The following is a 23,797-nucleotide window of genomic DNA, read 5'->3' as shown; positions in this document are numbered from 1 at the left end:
ATTTTTCGAATTCACATTGATTTGGTGGTGAAAACAGGATGCAAAACCATATTTTAAAGCTGGAACAAATGTCCAAAGATCTGAGGGCAATCCCTCAGTCCTATCCATTCCGCAGGCAGGACAAATTGAACAAGTGGGGCAGTTGTAAATCTGCTAGCATCAATCTGGGCAGCAAAAATGGCACTAATGCCTTTTTGTATCCCCAAAAATATGTGTACTCTATAAGCCAATTGTTGAAAGAAAAGTTCACATGTGAGTGATTTTTTTAGTTATAAGCATGAATATTTATTTAGAGAATATAACAAATTTTTAAGAGCTGACAAAATCACAAACATCACAAAATTTAAAAAAATATTCTATGTGTATTATTTAATACTTGACATACTTCTATACTCCCCCCCTTTTTTTTTTTTTTTTTTTTACAAGGGAGGGGTTTGGGCATTACTGCTTTCAGAAGAGTTGCATTTAAATCAAGGTGTTCCTGTGTCCATTGAGGAGTGACATGGGGGAAGGGAGGAAATTTGTCTATAGAGGAAGAAAACCAAGGCCCAGAGAGGCACAGTGACTTGCGGGGTCGGGAGCAAAACTTCTGGTCCTCATTCTGCTAATAGTTTGCCATAAGATGGGAGAAAGTCTCGATCTGATGTTCCTACCATTGTGCTTCATATTCTAAGGGCTAGAGTCACCAATCTGTTTGACCAAACGAAAAGTAAAATGCTTTGGATTTATGTAAAGAAAGGTTTCACAGTGAGTCAAAGCCTTTCTGTTGACAAATAGTTGCAGGCTAAGCTGGTACATTTGAGAGTGATGATATTTGCTCTGCTGGTATCTGTTCAGCAAGGGCCAGGCGAGTGCCGCAGATAGACGTGAGAGGCAAGTCTTACCTGTTCAAAAATGTCTCTCCCCCATCAGCATGTGCCAGGGCCCAGAAATTTCCACCCTTTGTCTCATCTTTGGGTTAAGACAGAGCTTTCATTCATTTGCTCGTCCCTGCACTGAAGCCCCGTGTGGGCCGGGCACTGGGTCTTTGGTGGTGCAGTGCCCCTCATGGAGTTTATCATCGACTGGGGGAGATGGACAGGAAAGGCTTACAAACTGGTTGTCCTCGGTGGGAATGATCTAAGAAGGAAAAGAGGAGAGCAAAAGCTCAGTTGGGGAAGAGGGACTCTGAAGTGAGCCCGAAGGGTGGGAAGGAGTTAACTGAGGGCTGAGTGCAGGAGGAGCTCTTCTGGGCCATGGCAGCAGCACTGGCCATAGGCCAAGGCCCGGGGCAGTTGAGAGCTTGGTGAGTTCCAGGAATTGTCCTTGAGGCTAAAGCAAAGCATGTGAGAGACCAAGTTGTAGGAACTGAACTGGAAACTAGCAGGGTCTGGGATCTTCATAATTAAAGACTGTTGCCTTGCAGGTCACAAATGAAGCCACTGGATAAGTTGGGGTGAATGAATGTATCAGGTTGACTAGCTCAGTGGGGGAGTGACAAAGGACAGTCAGATCTGATGAAAGCCAGAGAAGGTCTGCTCTGGGAGGGACCCTCCGGAAGGAGCTCCATCCCACCATGTAGGCCAAGGCATTGGGTAGAGATGGGTACAACAGGGGGCAGGAAGACTGATGGGGTGTCAGACCTCACCCAACGGCACAGCTGAGTCACTCCCTGGCCCGTGGGCCTTGCTAAGGCTGCCTAATCAACCACGCACCTCCATCAGACCTGGCTCTGAAGCTGAATGATAGCCACGGCGTCTTGGAGCTAAAAGGACAAGGGTGATGGTGTAATTCAGGTCGTTCATTTTACAGGTTACAATTCTACAGCCCAATTCAGTCAAAGTGAAAGCCCAGAGCAGGTGGTGAAATCCGAGGGCAGCTTCCTGGCTCTCACACCCTGTGCCGCCCCACCAGCCTTCATGTTGTTCCTGAGCTTCTCCATGCCGTCGGGATCAGCTCTCGGTGGAACTGGGTCATATACAGTCAGAGGGTAGGGGCCCAAGACATACTTGCTGGAATAAATTACTTCTCTGCATCAGAGCTTCCTGTAGTTTCTTTTCTAGTTGACACAGACTGAAAACTAAAGCAGACAACCTCAGCCCCGCACTCATATGAACTGGTGATTCATCAACAGTCTTCCGAAGAATTGCTGGTTTGCCAGTTAAAAACAATATTTTGGGTAGAGAATACTTATGGCAATGAAGTACACAAAATGCATCATTTGCCCATCAGAGAAGTTGAGTAAGATCTAAAATAGGTTTCTTTTTGAACTGATAAACTAAATGTATTGAGATCGACAGCATGTTCGTTTAAGTAGAATAGTTGGAGGTAGATGAAGGGGCAAATAAGAGATTATTCCACACCCAGGAGAGATTATGTTGAAGAAAAACCTAACGTTAGAATTTTTAACGTTGGGATGCCTGGGTGGTTCCGTCGGTTAAGTGTCCTGGGGTCCTGGGATCGAGTGCCGCATCGGGCTCTTTGCTCAGCAGAGAGCCTGCTTCTCCCTCTCCCTCTGCCTGCCGCTCTCCCTGCTTGTGTTCTCTCTCTCTCTGTGTCAAATAAATAAATAAAATCTTAAAAAAAAAAAAAGAAATTTTAATGTCAGGGATGCCTGGGTGGCTCAATCAGTTGAACGTCCAACTCTTGGTTTTGGCTCAGGTCGTGATCCCAGAGTCGTGGGATTGAGCCCCGCGTCCAGCTCCGGGGTCTGCTGGAGATTCTCTCTCTCCCTCTCCCTCTGCCCCTCCCCCCAAAATAAATAAATAAATAAATCTTTTTAAAAAAGAATTTTTAATGTCAAAACAAAGGAGATGATCAATAACAACAGGATGGCAAGAATTAGTAAAATTAAAATTTTTGGCTCTGAATGTATCTTTTCGAATTATAAAGAACACCAGAAGGAGAAGGCATAAAAAGCATTTCCCTGAGAATATATGAATATACTGTGTGTGTGTGTGTGTTTGTGTGTGTGCGTGCACGCATGCTGCCAATACACGAGCGCAGTGCCGTTTCCATGGCAACGGGGGGAAAAGTATGCCTTGCCAGGAAGCAATCTTCTTAGATTCAGACACACTTAGAAAGATCCATGTACTGAAAGCTGTGAAGGAGATATTTTGAAACCAAAAGAAACATTATGCTAATATTCTTTGAGATAACCCCCAGGAGGTCAGGCTAGCATCCCTGCCTCCCCAGCCATTGTCGTGTGCTGGACCTGTCTGCCACCTCCAGCAGAATTTGGGATACATTTTTAAACACATGGCTCTCCGTTTCCCCAAATCCAGCTTAGCTACAACGTCAATCATTGCCACCATCTACTGTATCCCTTTTGAGTTTCTTAAACCTGGCTGTGGGATAGGACGAAGATCTTATAGTCATTGTTGCTGAGAACAAACTCACAGGTTCCTCTCTTATTAAAGGTTTATCACTAATTCCTCTGTGTGTGTGTGTGTGTGTGTGTGTGTGTGTGTGTGTGTTGTGTATAGTAATAGGGAGAGGGATACAAAGAATCATTATGGAGGTTTTGTGGGGTTTTTTTTAATCTCTTTTGTTTTTTAAGATTTTATTTATTTATTTGAGAGAGAGAGAGCATGAGTGGGGTGAGGGGCAGAGGGAGAAGCAGGCTTCCTGACAAGCAGGGAGCCCTACACGAGGCTCTATCCTGGGACTCTGGGATCATGACCTGAGCCAAAGGCAGATGCTCAACCAACTGAGCCACCCAGGTGCCCTGGTCATGGAGTTTTTAAAAATGTGAGAAATTTGGCTGTATATCCAAAGTTCTTATAGCCATAGTCCTTGGTCTGGAATGTCTGACTTCCTTTCGAGACGGTTAAAAAGTAAGGGAACCTTAGTTTTTAGCCCTCCATTTTTATTCTTGGACATAGGGTTCGCACATTTTCTTTTTCTTCTGATCTCACCTTTGAGTGTAGACAAAGTTCAATATAAGAAAAAATGTCCATTTGCCTTAAGTGAGCAAGCTGATGTCTGAGGCTCTGCCCAGCCAGGGGTGAGCTCTTAGCTTTCCCTCACAGAGGATTTCTAGCAGTGGCTCCTTACTGAACTTTTTTTTTTTTTTCTGATTAATTCTCACAAAGAATAATCATGTTGTTTACTTATTTCATTTTCTTGTCTGTTGGTGGCTAGAACTTCCAAAAATAGTGATCCTGATTAATAAGAATGCTCTGAGTACTTAAACATATTTGGAAGAGAATATGTTTAGACATTTATCCATAGTAGTTTCCTGATGGGAAACCTGAATCATGCTTTCTTAACCCACAGTCTGATATTGGTTGTACAGTTCGCCCCCTGGCAAAGCAGGAACATATGGATCTTCCAGTCTAGTTCCTGATGCTCAGAATTGAATCCAGCATCAGAGCCCACTTTCTGGAGTGAGCTCCACTAAGAGTAATATTCCCTTAATGGGAGACCATTAAAGCATATAGTTGAGCAGAAAGCAAGATCTTCGTTCAGCTGTGACTATTAAAGATGGTGTGCACCTCAAAAAAGAACAACATCAGGCTGAATTAAAAGACCGATTGCTGGGTACACAAAGGTGAATGAGACAGCAACGTGCTGACACAGAGGAGTCAACCAGAAAATATTGCTGGTGCCCATCCCCCACCCCCACTCACTCGTGACACAGAGATCAAGTGATGATCCAATCTGTGTTAACAGCAAAACACTTCCTCTGCCACATTCACAGGGGATAAAAACACCAAGCTGTGGATGACTGCCTTCCTCACTATGTACAACTCACCTTCCTCTCATGAGATAGGGATGTTCGGACCATCTGGCCACTTTTGTTTTCCAAATTAGAATCTTAGCGATGAAACCTATAAGAAAAGAAACCCAATCTCCTTTGAATTCTCAAAATCACAAGATGTTCTAGTCCTAGGGATCAGGAGCAGTTCAATAATACATGCATTCTTTAGCTTCCTATTCTCCTTTTATTTGCATTTCCCAGTGGATTAAAATAGTTAAGAGTTCAGCTTGGGAAACAAAGGAGTGATGGTTCCTAAAATACCGTCACTCTTTCTATGACTGCACTCATGGCACCATCACGAGGAGAAAGTCATAAATGACGTGGTTTTGCTAGCCAGGCTTGCTAATTTGCATGAACACATTGACTTTAATGATATAAAGAATAAAAACAAAGACTTTATTATGTTCTCTAGTTTTACCATTTGGCACTTTCTGTTGGGTCATTATGAGTATAGTTCATTCCTAGCTGGCTCTGTCGCTCAGTGTTTTTTGTTTTTTTCAAAGATTTTATTTATTTATTTGTCAGAGATAGAGAGCGAGAGCGAGCACACAAGGAGGGGGAGCAGCAGGTGATGCGGGGCTCGATCCCAGGACCCCGGGATCATGAACTGAGCTGAAGGCAGATGCTTAACGACTGAGCCACCCAGGCACCCCAAGTTGCTCATTGTTTTTAAGTTACCACTCAGGATCCCTATGTTCTATTCCTCTTTTATGAAAACAACTCTCTTTCACCAGGTTCCAGCTGGTCTAACAACTTGGTAGCCCTGCAGTGGGGCTCCCTGTTCAAACCACATGCAGAATCAGACCTCACCATCGCGGGCCGAATCAGCATTCCCTCTTATCTGGATCACTGCAGTAGCCTCCTGGCTGGCCTCCCTGCCTCTACCCTTGCCCCCGTAGAGTCCATTCTCAAACAGCAACCAGGGTGGTCCAGAAGTCAGAACAGGCTGTTCTTCTGCTCAGAGCTTAGCAGAGCTTTCCATTTCACTCAGAGCGAAAGTCAGTCTGTACGATAGCTTGGGAGGCCCGCCATGACCTGGTTCCTCATTACACTGGGACACAGCTCCTTTTGCTTTCCACTGTGCTCAGTGTTGTGGCCACACTGCCTTCTTGCTGTTCGTTGAACACACCACACGTTTCCTGTTCCCTCCGCCTGAATTGCTCTTCCTTATGTGAGGGCACGATTACTTCCCTCACTTTCGTCAGTGTTTATACTTGAATGTCACCTTCTCAAGGACACCTCCCCCACCACCTTATTTACAAGTATATCCTGTCTCTTTACCCCCACTCCAGCATTCCTGGTCCCCGTTCCTGTGCCCTGAAGTTTCTTTTTTTTTTCCATAGAGCTTATCACTTTTAATATATCACATTATCTCCTCGAACATATCTTGTTTAGTGTCTGCCTGCCCCACCAGGATATAAGCTCCAGGAAGGCAGAGAACTCTGTTCAGTGATGTGCCCCAAGCACAAAAAAGTTGCCTGGCACACAGTGGGAACTCAGGAAATCTCTGTTGAATAGTGTCTAGAGCTATTTTTGACACACAGTAGGCCCTTAATGCTTGTGGAAGCTTGCTCCCTGGGAGAGGAACAGGACTGAGTGTCAAAATGGGGAGGAGGGGACCCAGGCAGCCTCGCACAGGGACTCCCTCAGCTGGCCTGGCTGGAAGCCTCATTCTGCCACTTCCTAGTGGTAGGAGCTGTATATTCACTTCTCATCTGCAAGTTAGAGATGATAATAGTCCTTCCCTGATGAGGTGCTTGTGGAAATTAAATGTGAAAATTCAGAAGATAACTCCCGCAGTGCTTAATACACCTGAGTTAGTAGTATTATGAAGTCTGATTCTTTTATTCCTCTTCCCCGGGACATAACTTCCAAATCCCTTCTTTTACCCCGTATGATTACTGGGAAGCAAAAACATACAACTCCTCAAGTGAAAAACACTTTGTGTAAGCCACACACCGTTCTGCAGAAGATAGGGATTATGATGATGGCTTCTGAATCCCCCAGAAGAACTAGCACCCAGCTGGACAGGCAAGCAGTGGCCAGTGAACACCACCAACTCTCTGAAGTTTGTCAGCAACTGGAGAACGGTCTAGAAAAAAAATTACCCTGGCTCTCATCAGTAGCTGGGATCCTTTCCGTGGCAGAGCCCCTTCCTTGCGGCATCACAGAGCAGAGGACCACCAGGGCTGTATTTCAAAGCCCTCCTCCTTCTCATCCCTCCTCCTCCCCAGGCCGCCAGAACTTCTGCTTGCAGCGAAAGCACATCCGGATTGCTAGAAGTGAAATTTGCAGTCTGCCCTATCGGGTGGTTTCTGCCCATGGGCTGTTACTATTCTCAAAGCATTAAACTGTCTGCAAGCAGGTTATTTACAGAGCTTCTCTCTCCCCAGAGCTGCTGATATGTGGCAACTCCAAACCTCTTCGCCCTAATGCACACTTTGTCTCATCTGTCCCACCGAGACCCTTTGTTTGCTGACAGCAGCTGGCTCTACTGGGTTCTTACCTCGCCTGGCACAATCCTCTCCAAGCCCTAGAAGAAACAGCCCTCACCGACACACCAGGGATGAAAGATTTCTGCTCAGAGCTAGCAACCTCCCTCTGAGGTGGCATCCTACCGAGACAGAAAAACAAATGCGCTGTTTCTTTTCTAAATGGCTTTGTCTGAGGAGAAGTCAGTCTTTCAGACAGACTCTGGACACATGGAGGATCAGGTATGATTGCCACGGAGTATTCCTCACAGAGAAAGCACCTCCTCATTGGACAGAAGCAAGAAAGGAGCCAGTTGCTACTCTCATGATCATTTAAATACCTATCCGCAGTCAAAGACGTCTCTTTGTTTCATTACCATAGAAATTTGATTGCCATTACATTTTCTACTCCAAGCTAGCTGGGGGGGGAGGGGGAGAAAGAAACTCGTAAGGCGCCCATTTGGTTTCTACATGTATTGTTTGCATATAGACATCAGCAGCCTGGAAAGATCCCAGCCAGGAATGTCAAACTGACAACGCTGTCTGTTTTTCTCCCTGAAAATATCATTTTGAACACATCCATAAAGGCAAGCCAGATTGTGTGGGACCCATGTTTCAGTAAAAAGACGGGAGGCTTGGTGGTTCAGTGGTGGGCATTGGCCATTAACGGAAACTGCTTCTAGGAGGGTTCAGTTTATAAAAGAGTAAAAGAATTCATGAACTTGAAAAAAATTTTGCTCTAACCCTCTCTGTGGACAGCTGATGCTTGTGCGGGGGGCTGAGTGTTATATACAATGATCCGTGCAGCACTTCATAGTTTTCAAACATTTCTGCCCCCCGTATATCGCAGGACACTCCCACGGACCCTGTGAGGGAGGTGAGGGCAGTCGTCTTATCCTCATTCTACAGATGAAACTGGGTGTCCTAACGAAGGAAACTCACAGATGGTCACAGAACAAGCCCCCCCCCGTCCCCCCCCTTTGCCCGCTCCCTGGTACTCCCCGCCCAGCGCCTGTTTCTACCTTGCCTTGCTGGCAGATTTCTTCTTATCCCTTGAAGCCTGAATAAAACATCTCCCCTTCTCTGCAGCTTTTCCTGTTCCCTTCTGCCTGCCCCCCCAAACTGTGAATTGATGTAACCAGTATCAGTGAGCAACCATCATGCGTGTCCCAGGCAGAGACGCAGCTCTGTCAACCCACCCGTGGGTCCTGTGGCAAGGAGCTTGCGGTCCTCCTAGTGATATGTAATGCCTCACTCCTGGGGTCCCTGAGGGGTGCGAGAAATAACATCCCTCTGTCTTGACCAAATTCCACACTTACTGAGAAATAAATCAAAGAGTAATGGCAGATGATGCCCAACATGTATCATCTTTTCTTACTGACAAAAGTGAAGTAGGAGGATCTGACTCCGTGGGAGGGCTCAGGGGGCGGTCCGTGAACTGAAACCCCAAATTGGCCGACCCTCCGCCCATTCGCAGGCAGAGCTGGCCCGGGAGGGTCTCTCCTGAGAGCCTGAGGATGGGCAGGAGCCCGCCCCTGAAGCTTGACTTCTTGCAAGAGGAGGCTCCCAAGGGGCAACAGGAACTAAGCAGAGTATCCAGCACCCAGTTGTTCTCCCAGATTTCCCACTCCAGATCAGATTGGGAAGGGGCTTAAAGAGCATAACTTAAGGCAAAATCTCTCCTCAAGGGAGGCAGAGAAGGGGAAGTTGTCCCCCTCTAGCTCGACTCTAACTCCTGCTCACTCTGTGGGCTTGAACCCAGAACCAGCGGATGGAGAGGCTCCTGCTCTCGCACCAGAGCCCGTTCCTTTGTGTGGGATTGCCACCTCTAGGATGACACCTACTCTGTGCTATCAATGTGTCTGTCTCCTCCGTAACGTGAGAGGTTCCAGGTCGGAGACCGTTTCTCAGCCAGCACCCAGGGCAAGGCCTGGCACCACACAAGGCCCCATTAATGCTTATTGAATGCACATAACCATGGTGACCCATCCCAGGCCACCGGAGAACGGGGCCAGAAGCCACACCTTGGACTCCTGGCCTGGTTCCCTTTTTGCGCTATGCTTTCTCAATGGTAGCTACATGGTGACATATAACCTGGGTCTCCTCCCCAGCCCAGACGGTAGGTGTTGATGCACAACTCTCTCAGGAGCCTCCCTGGTGTAATCTAAAATCAGCCCCCACACATGGAGGGCAGGGAGGGACCAAAGAAAGAGGCGGGCCACTCTAGGTTGTAGGTGGCACTTTTAATAAGCAAAGGAACTTACATGGAAGGCTTGTCCTGGGCGGCAGTAAGGCGAATAGCCCCCCACACCTGCCCTCGCCCGATCTTAGATGTTTATATAGAGGCTTTAATTAGGTGCAGTCACGTGGACGGGGCAGGTGTTCTCAACACCACATCATGATCTCAACTCTGTGTTCTTGGAGCAGCCTCTGGGAGCGGGAAAGGCAAGCAGAACTTGTGTTCCCAGAACAGGGGATGAGCCTCTAATTGCCCAGGTCCAGCTCATGGGTCGACTGGCAATCAGGTCTTTTTGATGACATTCCCCATCAGTGGGGGAGGGATGAATAACACTAATAATAGCTAATGCTTATGAGAGCCCCACAGTGCAGCAGGCCCCCTGGCATTTGCACACACATACCTTGAGCTGGGTACTAATGTACCCTCATTCTATGGGTGAGAAAACTCATGCTCAGAGAGGTTGAGACACCAGCCCAAGGCCACACAGCTAGTAGTAACTCTCAACCGATGATGTGCTCCCAACCCCCACAGAATATGTTCAGGAATGTAATGAAAACAAAGCAACCCAAAGACTAAGCATTTGCTTACAGAAATATCCAGGGATGTTCTCCATCATCAGCCTTTGTTACAGACTCTGCAAGATGGTGGTACAGAGCTCCTCAAAGCTGGTCTGAAAAGCGGGACCAGCTATGATAGACAAGAGCAGAATTGAGAATAAACATTGAAACCTCCGTGGCCACTTGACGTGGCTGCTAGCGCACGGGATCATCATGTGCCTCACCGAGCAGGCTTCTTTCCCTGAGCAGGGTGAGGCCGTTTGGATAAGAACTTGCACAGTGAGTCACAAGTGGCCTGAATTGTGTACTCATATTTGACTGTACTTTTTTAAAAAAAATTGCTTCTTTATCACAGTTTGCAAAGCACCAACATCATAGCGCTACTTGGTTAGCTTGGGAGTGGATAAAGGAGAAAGCAGTCCGACAATGGCCAGGCGACTTCCTTCCAGTTCTCTTTGCTGACCATCAGGGTGACCCCGGACAGCTTCCCCTTGGGCAGCTGTGAAGTGAGGGGCTTGGGCTAGATCCTCTCTGAGGCCCCTCCTGTGCAGTGTCATATTAAGCATGTTTGCTACCCGAGCAGATCTTTTTTTTTTTAGAATTTTAAAATTTTGTATTTATTGAGAGAGCATCTTTATACATTTATCTTCTATCACTCATAGGCATTTACACAGCAAAAGAAGAAGGAAAGAAAGAAAGAAAGAAAGAAAGAAAGAAAGAAAGAAAGAAAGAAAGAAAGAAAGAAATTGGTTCAAGTATTTCCAACATTTCCTTTTCCAAGTTTGACTCTTCTAAGCCACCTCTACTTCAGTGTCCCTCCCTTCCACCCGCCCGGTATTACTGTTCTTCCTTCCATCAAGGCTGTCGTGCTGCAGCATGGCTTAAAGAGTGTGTCACCACTGTCCCCAGGATTTTCTTCCATGCTGCTGCTGGTGTAGATGCACGGGCTCTGCAGGGACAATACTTCATGACTACGACCCAGCCAGTGATGATGGGGACATATGATTTCAGATAGGTTGAGATGTGAATAAAAATGTACAAATTTAGTTTGCTCGCCTTCCTCTGCCTTCTCTCATCTTTGCTGATAGCAGCACCAGGATGGCAAAACTTGATCTAATCAGAGCAAACCCTTTTTTTTTTAAGAGAGAGCGCCTGCAGTCTTGCGAGGGCCGGAGGAGGGGAGAGGAGCAGAGGGAGAGGGACAGAGAGAATCTTAAGCAGGCTCCACACCCAGCATGGAGCCCGACATGGGGCTCAATCCCAGGACCGTGAGATCATGACTTGAGCTGAAATCAAGAGTCTGATGCTTAACCGACTGAGCCACTCAGGCGCCCCTGAGAGCAAATAATTTTTAACATCCTCCTCTATATAACAAAATGATTTTCAGCAATAATCCTGTAGTAATCAGAAATTAGCACTCTCTCCTTGATTTGCTCTTTAATTTTAAAAACAGATACATAATTTAAAAGAATGATTTTACTTTAAAGGTTCACTCCGCTGTGGTAAAACATATCATGTATGAATGAAAATTTGCATCTGCCAAACAAAAATATCACACCTCTTGGTTCACACTCTGTTAGCTGTTTTAATTTTCAATCCAAATAGAATTCCCAGAAATCACACAGAATTGAAGTAACTCCAGTTTCCTTTCTTTGTCTCTAGAGGCCCTGAGATCTCACTGTTGACTCAGTCTATGGTTTACACGCAGGGCAGCGAAGGACTGGGGGTGGGGGGGCGGGGGTAGTGATTTGCAGACAATTTGAAGGGGGCTCTCGTGATTCCAAACAGTTAGGGCCCGAGTCGTGGGCGGGTGTCAGAGACTGACTACATAGCTGGGAATTCTCCAGCAGAACACGATATTTATTAAGGGATAAGTAATAAAAAGGTGCTCATATGGAACTTGCCTATCTATCATTAAAACTCAACAGTAATTGTGGCCATCCTTTAGAACTTAGGCAAACATGATGGGGCTTGGGGAGTCTGTTTGATCACTTACATTGTTTAGAAATGTTGGCACACGGTGATCATAAAAAGCTAATAAATTTTTTATTTTACTTGGGTTTTTCAAATAATTATTAAAAAAAGTTCTCTACAGACAATGTACCCTCTTATTGCTTGAATCCAGGGCAGACCACCCCACCTCACTCCAACACCTTACTCTTGATATGCTGCTCCTTCTGCTTATAATAGTTTGTGTATTTTAGGGGATTGAAGACTACTTGGTTTTAAAGAGTTTTGACAGTAAGGCACCTGCACTTCTGGTTCCATAGGTTTTTGTTCTGAGCCAAGAGAGAAAAAAAATGCGATTAATTAATAATAGTCAACACTTACTGCATGTCTGTTTTGTGCCAGGCCCAGTGCCCAGTGCTTTAGGAACACTATCTCCGCTTTCCTTCCAAGTGTACCCCTGTGAGATATGTTCTATTATCTCTAGTTTCAAAGAGGGGAACTGAAGCTCAGAGAGACCGCCTAACTTCCCCAAGGTCACAGCTAGTAAGTGGTAGAGGATGAGTCTGGGCCCAACAGCCTGACTTGAGGGCCGGTGCTCTTGATCTTTGAGGTCTACTGCCTCCAACTCTGTATCCACCTACCATGTGCCCATCAAACAGAAGACAACACACCACAGTGTAACAGTAATCATTTGGGGGTATCTCTTCAGGGTCAAGAACTAAAAACACACTATCTTATTTAATCGTCACAACAGCCCTGCAAGGAAGTATTCTGTACCCCCTTTTACCCAGCATGAGAATGACATTCAGCAAGTTAATTGCTTTTGATTACAGAGTAAATGATGGAGCTGGTATTCAAGCCTATACTTTCTTCTGTGCTTTCTTTGTTACCTCATACTTGCTGCCTAAGGCACCCAGTGCTGTCCGGTGGATTGAACCAGAAATATATAGGTGCACACACAATATGAGAAAATCCCCTTGCGTAAGAGACAAGGTGCTGGCAATCCAGTTGGAGAGCGAGGCACTTGACTTCCCAGCCTGCCTTGCAGCTAGGGTGGTGCAGTCCAGGCCAGTGAGATGTTGAGGGGAAGTCCACTGGTGAAGGTGGGTGGGCCCTGAGAAGGCTTTTGCCCTCCTGATAAAAGGGACAAACTCAGCTGTTAGGGACCTTCTCTCATTCTTTCTTCCCTGAACACAGATCTGCAGCAGCCATTTTGGAACCATGAGGTACAAGACAAAGGAAGCTCAGAGATGGCTGCCCTAATATCACAGAGCTGCTAAACCAATACCAATGACCACCTATCTCTACTTCTGTGGGAGAAAAGTCCATAGTTCTTTCAGCTACTCTTAACTGGGTATTCTGTCACTTGTAGCAGATACAACCTTAACTGATTCAGAAGGAAGTGAGTAGCCTCACTTTCCTTGTACCTGAGAAGTAAACCTTTGATTTCTATGCCTATTTGAACTGATTTTTTCCCTTGCCCTAATAAAGACGGTATCCTATATGTAATTTAAGATATCTTAGGAGTACCTGACTGGCTCAGTTGGTAAAGCATGCAACTCTCTGTCTTGGGGTCATGAGTTCGATCCCCACATTGGGGGTAGTAGAGGTTACTTAAAAAAAAAAAAAAGATATCTTAGGGGCACCTGGGTGGCTCATGTCATGATCCCAGGGTCCTGGGATTGAGCCCCGCATGGGGCTCCCTGCTCTGCCGGGAGGCTGCTTCTCCCTCTCCCTCTGCTGCTCCCCTCCCTCACACTTGTGCTCTCTCTCTCTCTCAAATAAATAAACAAAACCTTTTTTTAAAAAAGATATCTTAGTGTTGTGGACATGACACTCCAAGTATCTCTATGCCTACTGCCTCTTCTGAGAGCAAGAATCCGGGGTTCTTTATGAATGAGTCCCTTGCTTTGCACCAAGTGACCATGATTCTCCAGCCAAAAAAGCTAAGCTGACTCTGACTCTTGGAACTTCACTGCAAGCACCCCTCTGCCGGTCAGCGAGGAGCCTCTGAGGTGGTCCGGCATGGGAGCTCTCCAGCAAAGGTACTGTGTAGCGGTGGACTGGCTCACCTATGGAACAGAGTTGAGTCATGCAAGGAGAGGCAGAAGCCATAAAGCCAGACAAGTCACAAACAAGCAGTTGCTACGAAGCAGTGTAAGTCAGGAACACGTAGGAACCAAGAGGTAGAGAGAAGGAAAGACAAAAAGTTATAGGGTAACAACAGGAGAATCGTAACCATGACAAAGGCGGGAGGCCACCAATGGCTGCTACTGAGGGAACCATGAGATGCTGGGCCTCTCCCCGGCTGACCTTCTAAAGTTCTGTGCGGCCATGGGAACTGCCGTGATTCCTGACGGATCGTGGACCATACTCTGTGGCTGGTGAAGCCGCTGCTCTAGCTGACCTCCCCAGAGAGAGTTAAAATAACCCTCTAGGCAGTCCGAAAGAGCTTAACCAACATGTTGGCAACTCAGGGCCACCATTCCCATCATCAGTCCTCGTGGTGTGTTGGGCACACACCCGTGGTGCCCAGGGATTATAGGTGGGATGCCTGTGGACCACATCTGGGCCAAATATATGTGTTGCTCAGCCTCCACGATATCTTAAGAAGATGTGCATCAGGAGGCCTTTGAATGGTGTGCGTGCTCTTCCATCAGTCACGGCCCCTGCCCCTCTCGATTGCTAATTCCTGCCCTACTCCGCACACTTACACCACCTGCTTGGTCCCTGGAGGCCCGTGAGTGGCAGCCTCTGGCAGACGATGCAGAGGGGGCTTCACGCTGCTGCCAGGGGGCTTCACGCGGCTGGCCCCCTTCCCCCGGCAGCGGCAGACCCATGCTCTCTAGGCAGGACAGGAAGCTGCTGCTTTCCCAGAATCTTCCTGGTTTCTAAGGAGAGAGAGAGAGAGAGCACGCAAGCGAGCGTGGGCCTGTTGCCACCCCCACAGACCACAGAGCTGGCGTCTTCTGTCACTTCCTCATCCCCTCGCTTCTCCACTGCACTTCATAACTCCTGTCGCCACTTCTAATCACATCCAGCACCACTTACCATGGCGGCTCTCGTCTCTCCAGGCCTCCCGTGGCTTTCAGCATGCCTGTCTTATGGGGTGTTCGTGGGCTTGACCGTTGTGGTCTGAACCAATTAGCCGGTGCTTTTCCTTCAGCCCAGCAGGCCACGAATCCCGGCCCAGTGTGGTCCCTTAGCTTAGCGGTGCTGGTGAGCTGGCCCTCGGGGGCAGTGCTTTACTATCCATCGGTTCCTTGTCTGTCGTCTCGAAGACTTCTTGAGTCTCGAGGGATTCCAGAAGCCTGAGGGATCCGGAAAATGGAGTAGTGCAGAGGCAGGGCTTGTCTCTGAAAATAACAGCCTGGGGAGGTGGTGGAAGGAGAGAGTACGGGAGACTGGCTGGTGTCTGAGGTGGTCAACGAATTTTCCTCCCGGGCTGGGTTACAACTGACAATGCAGGGATTACAAAGAACATCCCAGACTGCAGAGGAGGCAGCCCAAGAGAAAGGTGGGGGATGGTACACAGCACGGTGTCCACACACAGGAGTGGGCGTGCGCGTCCGTGTGCCTGTGTGCATGCTTCTGCATACACGTGTGCGTGTCTGTGTATGGGGACTAGTGCTGGGAGCTGTGGAAAATAAAGTAAGGTAGGAAACAATTATGCAGGATCCACACTAAGGAGCACTGCAGTGGGTCGTTTAGAGCCACTGGAGGGGAGAGGGAATCGGGCCCAGGTACCCATGTATGTGATGACCCAAAGGCAAAGCAGGAATGGCAAGGAAATCACCCAAGGAGATTTTGAAGGTGCAATCAAGAAAAGCCTGGATGGTTAGCTCAATCTGAAGGAGCGAGTGGAGGAAACTATCAATGTTGGTGCCAAAGTGTTGAGCTCAGGGGCATATGGGCACTGCCTGCAGAACGGAAAGTTTGAGAGAGCTGAAAGGAGAGAACGATTCTGTTGTCGAAGTGACATCTCATCCTTCAGAAAGAGACCTTCCTTCCTCATTGATTTACTTGGCTGCCCGTGTGGTTGCCAGAGCAGCTTTGCGTCTGGAGGGCGATGGAGAAGCCTGGGGAACGAGGACGTCTCCACATTTCTCAGCCAATAGGACAGCAGGACCAGAAGTTTCCACTGGACATCAAGTGGCTGCAGGTCTCTCAGTGACGGCTCTGGCCAGAATGAGACAGACGTCAACCAGTTAGTCCAAGAGAGGAGCTCAGAAGCTCATTACTTGATGTGACTTCAGAGGAACGCTCACGTTCTTTTGCTGACAAGCAGGCACGGACTGAATTTGGCCCCATCAGCACGCTGGCAGGCGGCCACGCTGTTAAATGGAAACTGACCCATCACAGGAAAAAAGTGAAGGGCAAGTGATCATTCCATTCCACCTTCCTTGCCATACACCCCATCCCTGCCTCTGTATTCAGAACACTTTCAAACTTGATATAGTGAGACCCCATCATTGTTCTGAAGCTGTTTAAATTTCAGCTGGGAGTTTAGGAACCTTTCTGCATCCCAAGGACCTAAACGTGGGCTCCTGTGGTGGGCGGTCATGCCCTTGAGTTTCAAATTGGCTGTGCGTTTTAGGGCACAGATCCGCAACTGCCTACTGGGCCTATATAATCCCAACTGTTAGCAGGCAAACCTCACTGTAACAAGACCACTCAGTTCATTTAGGACCAGTTAGCTTTTCTCTGCTGCCAGGCATTCTGGAAGTCCTGGATTGTCCCCATGGCACTGAGCACAATGAGCAGCTTTCCATGCATGGGTTTCGTGCACGCGGAGCTAACCCGGAGCTCCAGCTTTGCTTCCACCAGCTGCTCTGACCTGGCAAAATAAACTCACCTTTCTAAGCCTTGGTCTCCTTATCAGTAAAATGGGGGTTCTAATGCCTAGTTCAGAGTGTTGTGATAAATACACTATATGGAAAGGATGTGCTAGTTATCCACTGCTGCATAACAAATTACCCCTAAAACGTAGTTGCTTAAAGCAACAATAAGCATTCCTCATCTCATAGTTTCTGAGGGTCAGGAATGTAGGAGTGGCTGAGCTGGGTGGTTCTGGATGGAATTTCTCAGACTGTCCAGCCGGATGGCAACTAGGACTGCAGTCATAGGACGGCTAGAGGAACTGCTTCTAGGGTTGCTCAATGCATTAGGTGGATAAGGTGCAGGATCCACACTGAGGAGCACTGCAGTGGGTCGTTTAGAGCCACTGGAGGGGAGAGGGAATCGGGCCCAGGTACCCATGTATGTGATGACCCAAAGGCATCCTCTCCACATGGGCCTCTCTATGGGATGGCTAGCGTGTCCCTGGTGCATGGTGCTGGCTTCCCCCAGGGCAATCCATGCAAGAGACCAAGGCAGAAGTTGCAATGCCTTTTTATGACTTAGCCCCGGGAGTCGCATATTGCCACCTCTCCTGTATGCTATTGGTCATGCAGGTCAGCCCTGGTTCAGTATGGGAGGGGACCTTACAAGCACATGCCTACCAGGAAGCAAGGATCGCTGAGGGCTGCCTTGAATGCTGGTGACCACAAGGGCTTACACAGCACCTCGCTAAATGGTAGCTCCTAAGAGGATTATGATCCTCTGCTTCATATCACTTCCGCAAAGAAAGAATGCTTCCTTTTCTTTTGCTCTAAAGGGCTGAGCACTGCATTTCTACTCACATCTAGGGGCCCTCCAGTGCCATCCACGGTGATGTCAGAAAGGGCAGCACCCCGTGGCCCCACAAGAGTGACCCTTAAAGATAAACTCAGAAACTTTAGCCTCTTCTATTTCTTTCCTCATTTATATAATCAGAATCCCTCACAGCACTTCTTGATTTCTCTGTTGATTGAATGGTGCAGCCAATCATGATCCAGAGGACATGAGCAATTGCTGCAGCAGGAAAGATGCTGACTTGCAGTTTCTGGTCCAGCTCTGCTAGGAAGAAAGCAGTGACCCATGTCACCCCTGTGACAAGAGCAGGGACTGTGCTAGAAATGGAAGTGTGCCGTTAAGGGGCAACTAAAGAAGTGTTTATCAGCAGCAACCCCAACTACCTGATAACCCTAAGCCAGAGGTGACGGTGATTTTCCCTATATCCTTACAGTAGATGTTGCACATTCGATGAGACTCTGGTTGGCTGGTGATAGGATGGCTGAGGACACCTCGGTGACAGAAGCTGCCAGTTGTCTCCCAATGTCAGTTCTTCTTTTCTTCCACAGTTTGAGAACTCCCAATCATGAGCTGGGAACAAGACACCCCAGAATAAAAATTACGTTAATCAGGCTCCCTTGACAAAGTTCTGGCCAATGGGATGTAAATGGAGGTCATATATGCAACTTCCAGAGAGGGAGCATGTATTTCTTCTCTTACTCTTTCCTTCTTGCTGGAATTCTGATGAAATGATTGGAGCCCCAGGAGCCATTTTGGACCATGAGTTGACCTTGGGAATGGAAGCCACTTGTGGCAGGGCAAAAAGAAGAAACTTGGGTCCCTCACACCATAGAGCTCTCCTCCAACCCTGGGCTGCCTGCCCAGAACATTAGAAAGAAAGAAACTTTTCATTTAAAAAAAAATCATCCTTTTTGTTGCTGTTGTCACTTTATAACAAACCTAAGCCCAACCAGCACAGCTTCCTATTGCAACAGCCATTAGTACAGTCCTTGCACATGATCTGCCACCAGGCATGCATTTACCTGCTGCTGGAAAGTCTACAGAAATGATCCTAGTAGGAAAAATATAAACCATCATTTATAATTTCATGCAACATTTATTGAGGCAAGGCACCATGAGGGCTTCAAAGATGAACATGGAGCTCAACTACCAAATTACACGGAGGAGGTCAAGCAGCTGTATACTGAGTTTGTTCTGAGTTTCTCCTCTTTCTTGGGCCCCCTGTTACCACTGCTTTGTTTTTTCATGCATTCGCCCTTCCATTCTGTCATTCATTCATTCAACAAACATCTAGGAAGAACTTTCACATGTCCAGCATCGTGCCAAGTGCTGGAATCACACTGACGTACTGAAGCAGATGCGATACATATCCCCGTGAAGTTAGCAGCACAGGGTGATGCAGTGTCAGGTGGGTATACTTTGGGTTCCTTTGCCTTTAAAGAACTAAAATTGTAATAACATCATTTCTTATTTCAAAAATGACATATATTCGATAAATGAACAAAAGAAAATGATCACATATAGTTCAGGAACAAATATTACCAACATTTTGCCATTTTTCAAAAGTCTTAATATAAATATCCTTTTTTTTTTACATTGGATTACTTTTTTTTTCACTGATTTTTTTCACTTAATATCATATTGTGAACATTTCACCATGACAAGAAATACACTCCTACAACAACACTTGGAGAGGCGACCATGTATTCCACTGGACGGAGCTATGTAATTTCTGTAGTCCTCCGTTGCTGGACATGTAGGCAGGCCTTAATTTTCACTATTATAAAGAGCTACTATAATGGATATTCCTATAGCTAAACATTTTATATACTTACGATTATTTCCTTGGAATAAATTCTTAAAAGTAGAATTGCTAGACCAAAATGTATATACAATTCTAAGAGTTTGGGTACAAATCTAAATGAACTTTAAGTGGTTAGACAAATTCAGTCTCCTCCTTGCAGGCCAAGAGTTCCCTGAATTCTTTTTTTTTTTTTTTTTAAATAGAAGGACTTTGAGAGGACTCCCATAACTTGATGAATCACTTACATCTTTACATGAATCATTTTTCAGACTGCGTTCCTCCCCAGAGGAAAGAGCAGAGCTCCTGAAGAAGGAGGGAATCTGGCAAAGCGCACAGACATATGAGTCAGGCCTGGTAACAGCAGCCTTAGCAAAAGTCCTGCTCCAAGATCAGACCTGCCTGACTCCTGCAGAATGTGCTTTGAGCTGATGGAGATGCTCACTCCCAAGTAGAACGCTCCAATTCAAGCTCCCGGTCCAGCTGGAACAGTTCGCTCTGGCGAGGACAGCGCCATATCCCTCCCCTTCTCTGAGTTCATCTTCTCTCCCCTTTCCTGCTCACTCTCATTCTTCGCCATCTGATTATTCTTTTCCAAAACAAATAGAGCTTTACTGGATTTTCTATTTATAAAATGATATGAACCCTTTGAAGTGATTTTAAAAGACATCTAGAAAAGGAGAAAGAAAAAAATAAAAATCACCTCCAAATTTCGCTCCCCAGTGATACCACCACTGTTAATACATAGGTGAACATCCTTCCAGATGCCTCGCTGCATTATACGACGCCTCCCGATTAGTGTTTAATCTTACAACAAATTCATGAGATGGGCAGCATTACCTTTCTTTTGTGATTATGGGAACTGAAGTGTTAGAGATGTCAAGTTACTTGCTCAAGGTTATGGAACTGGTATGAGGGGAGCTGGGATTTGACCTGACTCATACTTATCCCCAAGCCTGCAAGTCTCAACCATTACATGATTTCTCCAACTTCCCTGCTTTCCTCTTTCTGTATACGCATTTGTATAAATGGAGTTCCTTTATTTCCTTTATTTATTTCATTCAAAAAGGTGCTGTGGGCAAAGATGTTGAGGCAGTGGGCTGTAAAGTTTAACTCTTAACCGACTGCTTACTGAATCTGTGACTTGGGGCTGCTTAACCTCAGGTGATGTTCCTCATCGGTAAAATGAGGATCATCATACCTAATTTAAGGAGTGGTTATGCGCATCGAACCACACCATATATACAAAACACCTGCCACATGGTCAACTCATTAAATAGCAATTCTCATTACCTTTCTGGGGAAGAAATATGGATCACCGTTTGAATGGCAGTTCATTATGATATTGTGGGCATGTAGTAAGATGTATTTAACACACATTAAATACGGTCTTGTCTTGACAGACATTACATTGTCTATCATTGTCTGGCTTGTCACTAATGTGCATCCCAACACACTCATCTTTGCACACTTGTCCAGTTGCCCCCTAAGGATAAAGTCCTAAAAGAAGAATGGGATCAAAGTGGATGGATAGGACGAATCTACCCTGCAGATGCATTGTACCAACTTACTTCAAGAGCAGGGTTCTTTGTGTGGGAAATGGTTGTAGAGCAGTCTCCCCTCCAGTTTCTTGTTCTTCTTTCTCTGCTACCTGTGAGAGGCCAGGTACTTTCTAGAGACTTCTACCACCCATTAACTCTGCTACAACTCTTCCTACATTCCTTCCTCCCTCCCTCCCTCCTTTCCTTCCTTCCTTCCTTCCTTCCTTCCTTCCTTCCTTCCTTCCTTCCTTCCTCAGATTAAAAGAATCTGTTCGGTGTCATAGCCAGGAACCCCAGACCTTCTGTTACAAAGGGGTAAAATTAAAGGTGCCATCATCAGTTGAAAACAATACAAAAATTGCTGGAACTCAGTTTTGCTGAATCCTCCTACATTAAAGCCCTGTGTGTGTGTGTGTGTGTGTTGGATCTATATGGTATCTTTGCACATAGGCAAATACAGATTTGGATTATTTATATAGAAGAGGTATGTGTCTAAGGGATTTACACACACATGCAAATATGTGCATGTCTACATATGTGTGTGCATTCATGCATGTATGTATATACATAAGATATGTGACCAAATATGTAAAGCAGAAAAATATAACCCCTTCTTTTTTTCTTCCTAGAGAAAGAGAGAGAGCATGAGCGCGGCAGGGGGAGGGGTTGGGGGTGGGTAGAGGGAGAGAGAGAATCTCAAGCAGGCTCCATACCCGGCGAGGAGCCTGATGCTGCACTCGATCATGACCTAAGATCATGACCTTGAGATCATGACCTAAGCTGAAATCAAGAGTGGGACGCTTAACCAACTGAACCACCCAGGCGCCCTTATAACCCCTTCTTCTCAAGCCCCAGACTGACATTTCCTATAGAAGCCTTTGTTTTTTCATGTTTACAAATACTGTGGAATACTAAATACTTTTTTTCTGATTTTCACAGGCATTGCTGATCTACATGTGACATTGTTTTTTAAAGATTTATTTTAGAGAGAGAGAGAAAGAGAGAGAGCACCGGAGTCAGGGGAGGGGCAGAGGGAGAGAATCTTAAGCAGGCTCCCCATGGAGCCCAGAGCCCAAGGCGGGGCTGGATCTCGTGACCCTGAGATCACCACCTGAGCTGAAACCAGCAGTCAGTCTCTCAACTGACTGCACCACCCTGGAGCCCCTACATGTGACATTTTTGTAACAAGCCTGCACCTTAAAACCAGACTGGGTGAGGGCAGAAGTGGTAGGGAGCCAGCCGGGCATTTGCACGTGATTAGAAGGTGAATACTTGCTGCGGGTTTCCCTCTTAGGTCTACCGCCCCACCCTCTGTTTCCCTGAAAAAACCCTCAGGACATAGAAACTCAGCTACTCCCTTCTTTGTCCTATACATCAGGGACATATAAAGAGGTTTCATTTTTTTGTTTTTTTTAAATTCAGTTTTACGCTAAATTTCTTAAGGAAAGGAGCCATGCAGGACTCCAGTTGGGATGAAGCTGTAATCAGATCATCTGCTTTATCTGCCTCCAGTGAGACTGGGCTCTTCCCAACAATATGCTCCCCAGAATTTTCCTGTTTGGAGTCAAGCCCCTGGGACAATGCCTCACAGTGAAAGCCAACCATGCATTAGGCAGAGGACAGCCCTCTCTCTCTCTCTCTCTCTGTTTTTTTCAATGTAGTTGCATCTGCGGTTTGTGTCAATTCTAATAAGGCTCAAGCCATGCACCCTCCAGCCAAACATTAACAAGGAGACAAGGCGGGAAGTCCATATTATTTTCATTTTTAAACGCATTGAAAAATTTCAGAAATGCAATGTGAGCTGTAGCAGAATCCCCACCATCCCTAATACTTCACCGGATTCAGGGTTTGCAAACTTCAGTGGAAAAGAGCAATGCATCGGGAAATTGTGCTCATCCCAGCGCTAGTGCTAACCAGCCGTGTGAGCTGGGGCAGCTCCCGGTGCTCTGTTGTCCCCTCCCGACGGCCACACTACAAGCATTTTCCATCTAACTCATGGAGTCGCCACTGTAAGAACCAATGAGGTGACATCAAAGCAGTTTGGAAATACACAATGCAAGGTATTTACCAGTGCTAGCCTGGTTGATTTGAATTGCCTGAGAAGATCTAGAAGGGAGGAGAAAGACTGATTTTATTCCGATCCCTGCTCCCATCATCCTCCTGAGCAGACACAAGGCTAATTCTTCTCTGTCCACGCAAACCAATCAGCCCTGAAGTCCTGCCGGTTCTTGCTCCCGCTCCTAAGTACCTCAAGGGAAGGAGATTCTATCCCACCCAGGTAATTCATTCCCCAGTTCAGAAATTGTCGTTATCTGGGAGTGGTTTCAAAGTCCCCCCGCCCGGCCAAGTGAATTAATTGCCTCTTATTTTGATCTCAGAGGAGATAAGGATTATCTCCTTCACCCTGGCCTGACCTTGAAGGCTGTTCAGATTCTTCCCCTGCTGCTGTGTTTTCTTCTTTCTCTCTCCAGTGAAGGAAAAGCAAGAATTTATTGTAGATGCTGTTAAGAGGAATGTCAAGACTTTATTTACTATGCAGTTCAAAAGATGATCCTGCAAGAACAGAAGACTCAGAATGAGGCTGAGGATGGGCTTCTAGATAAGAGGAATACTGGCGTGTTGCTAACAAAGCAACATACCACAAGGGCTCCTCCTAATGTTGATCACTGAATTCCAGTCTAGTGCCCGGGAAAGAACCCGGGCAAGGCAGACAACAGAAACCAGTGTTTCACAGCGATAGTCACAGAGGCATCGGACCGGAGTTCTGAAAGGTCTCTTGCCACTAACCCAGCAAGGGTAGGGACCCAGCAATGCTCTGTTTCGG

At 46.5% G+C, this 23,797-nt stretch overlaps 1 long non-coding RNA gene across 2 annotated transcripts in view; it reads right to left on the bottom strand.

The window, feature by feature from the left end:
- Positions 1-21,134, bottom strand: part of LOC118524347 (uncharacterized) — a 34,713-nt gene extending 13,579 nt beyond the window's left edge. The window contains exons 1-5 of one of the 2 annotated variants that reach the window (XR_013442803.1): positions 18,063-21,134; positions 15,010-16,137; positions 14,673-14,849; positions 4,736-4,811; positions 885-1,119 (exon numbers count right to left, since the gene is read on the bottom strand). This is a non-coding gene — a long non-coding RNA (uncharacterized LOC118524347). Of the gene's footprint in view, positions 1-366; positions 1,120-4,735; positions 4,812-14,672; positions 14,850-15,009; positions 16,138-18,062 lie in introns of those variants that run through there. The other variant, XR_013442802.1, reaches the window with a different exon arrangement.
- Positions 21,135-23,797: the final 2,663 nt, after the last annotated feature.

This window comes from Halichoerus grypus, chromosome 12, assembly GCF_964656455.1.
Source record: "Halichoerus grypus chromosome 12, mHalGry1.hap1.1, whole genome shotgun sequence".
NCBI lineage: Eukaryota > Metazoa > Chordata > Mammalia > Carnivora > Phocidae > Halichoerus > Halichoerus grypus.
The sequence above is the reverse complement of the archived record's forward strand: the minus strand, read 5'-3'. Positions and strand labels throughout refer to the sequence as shown.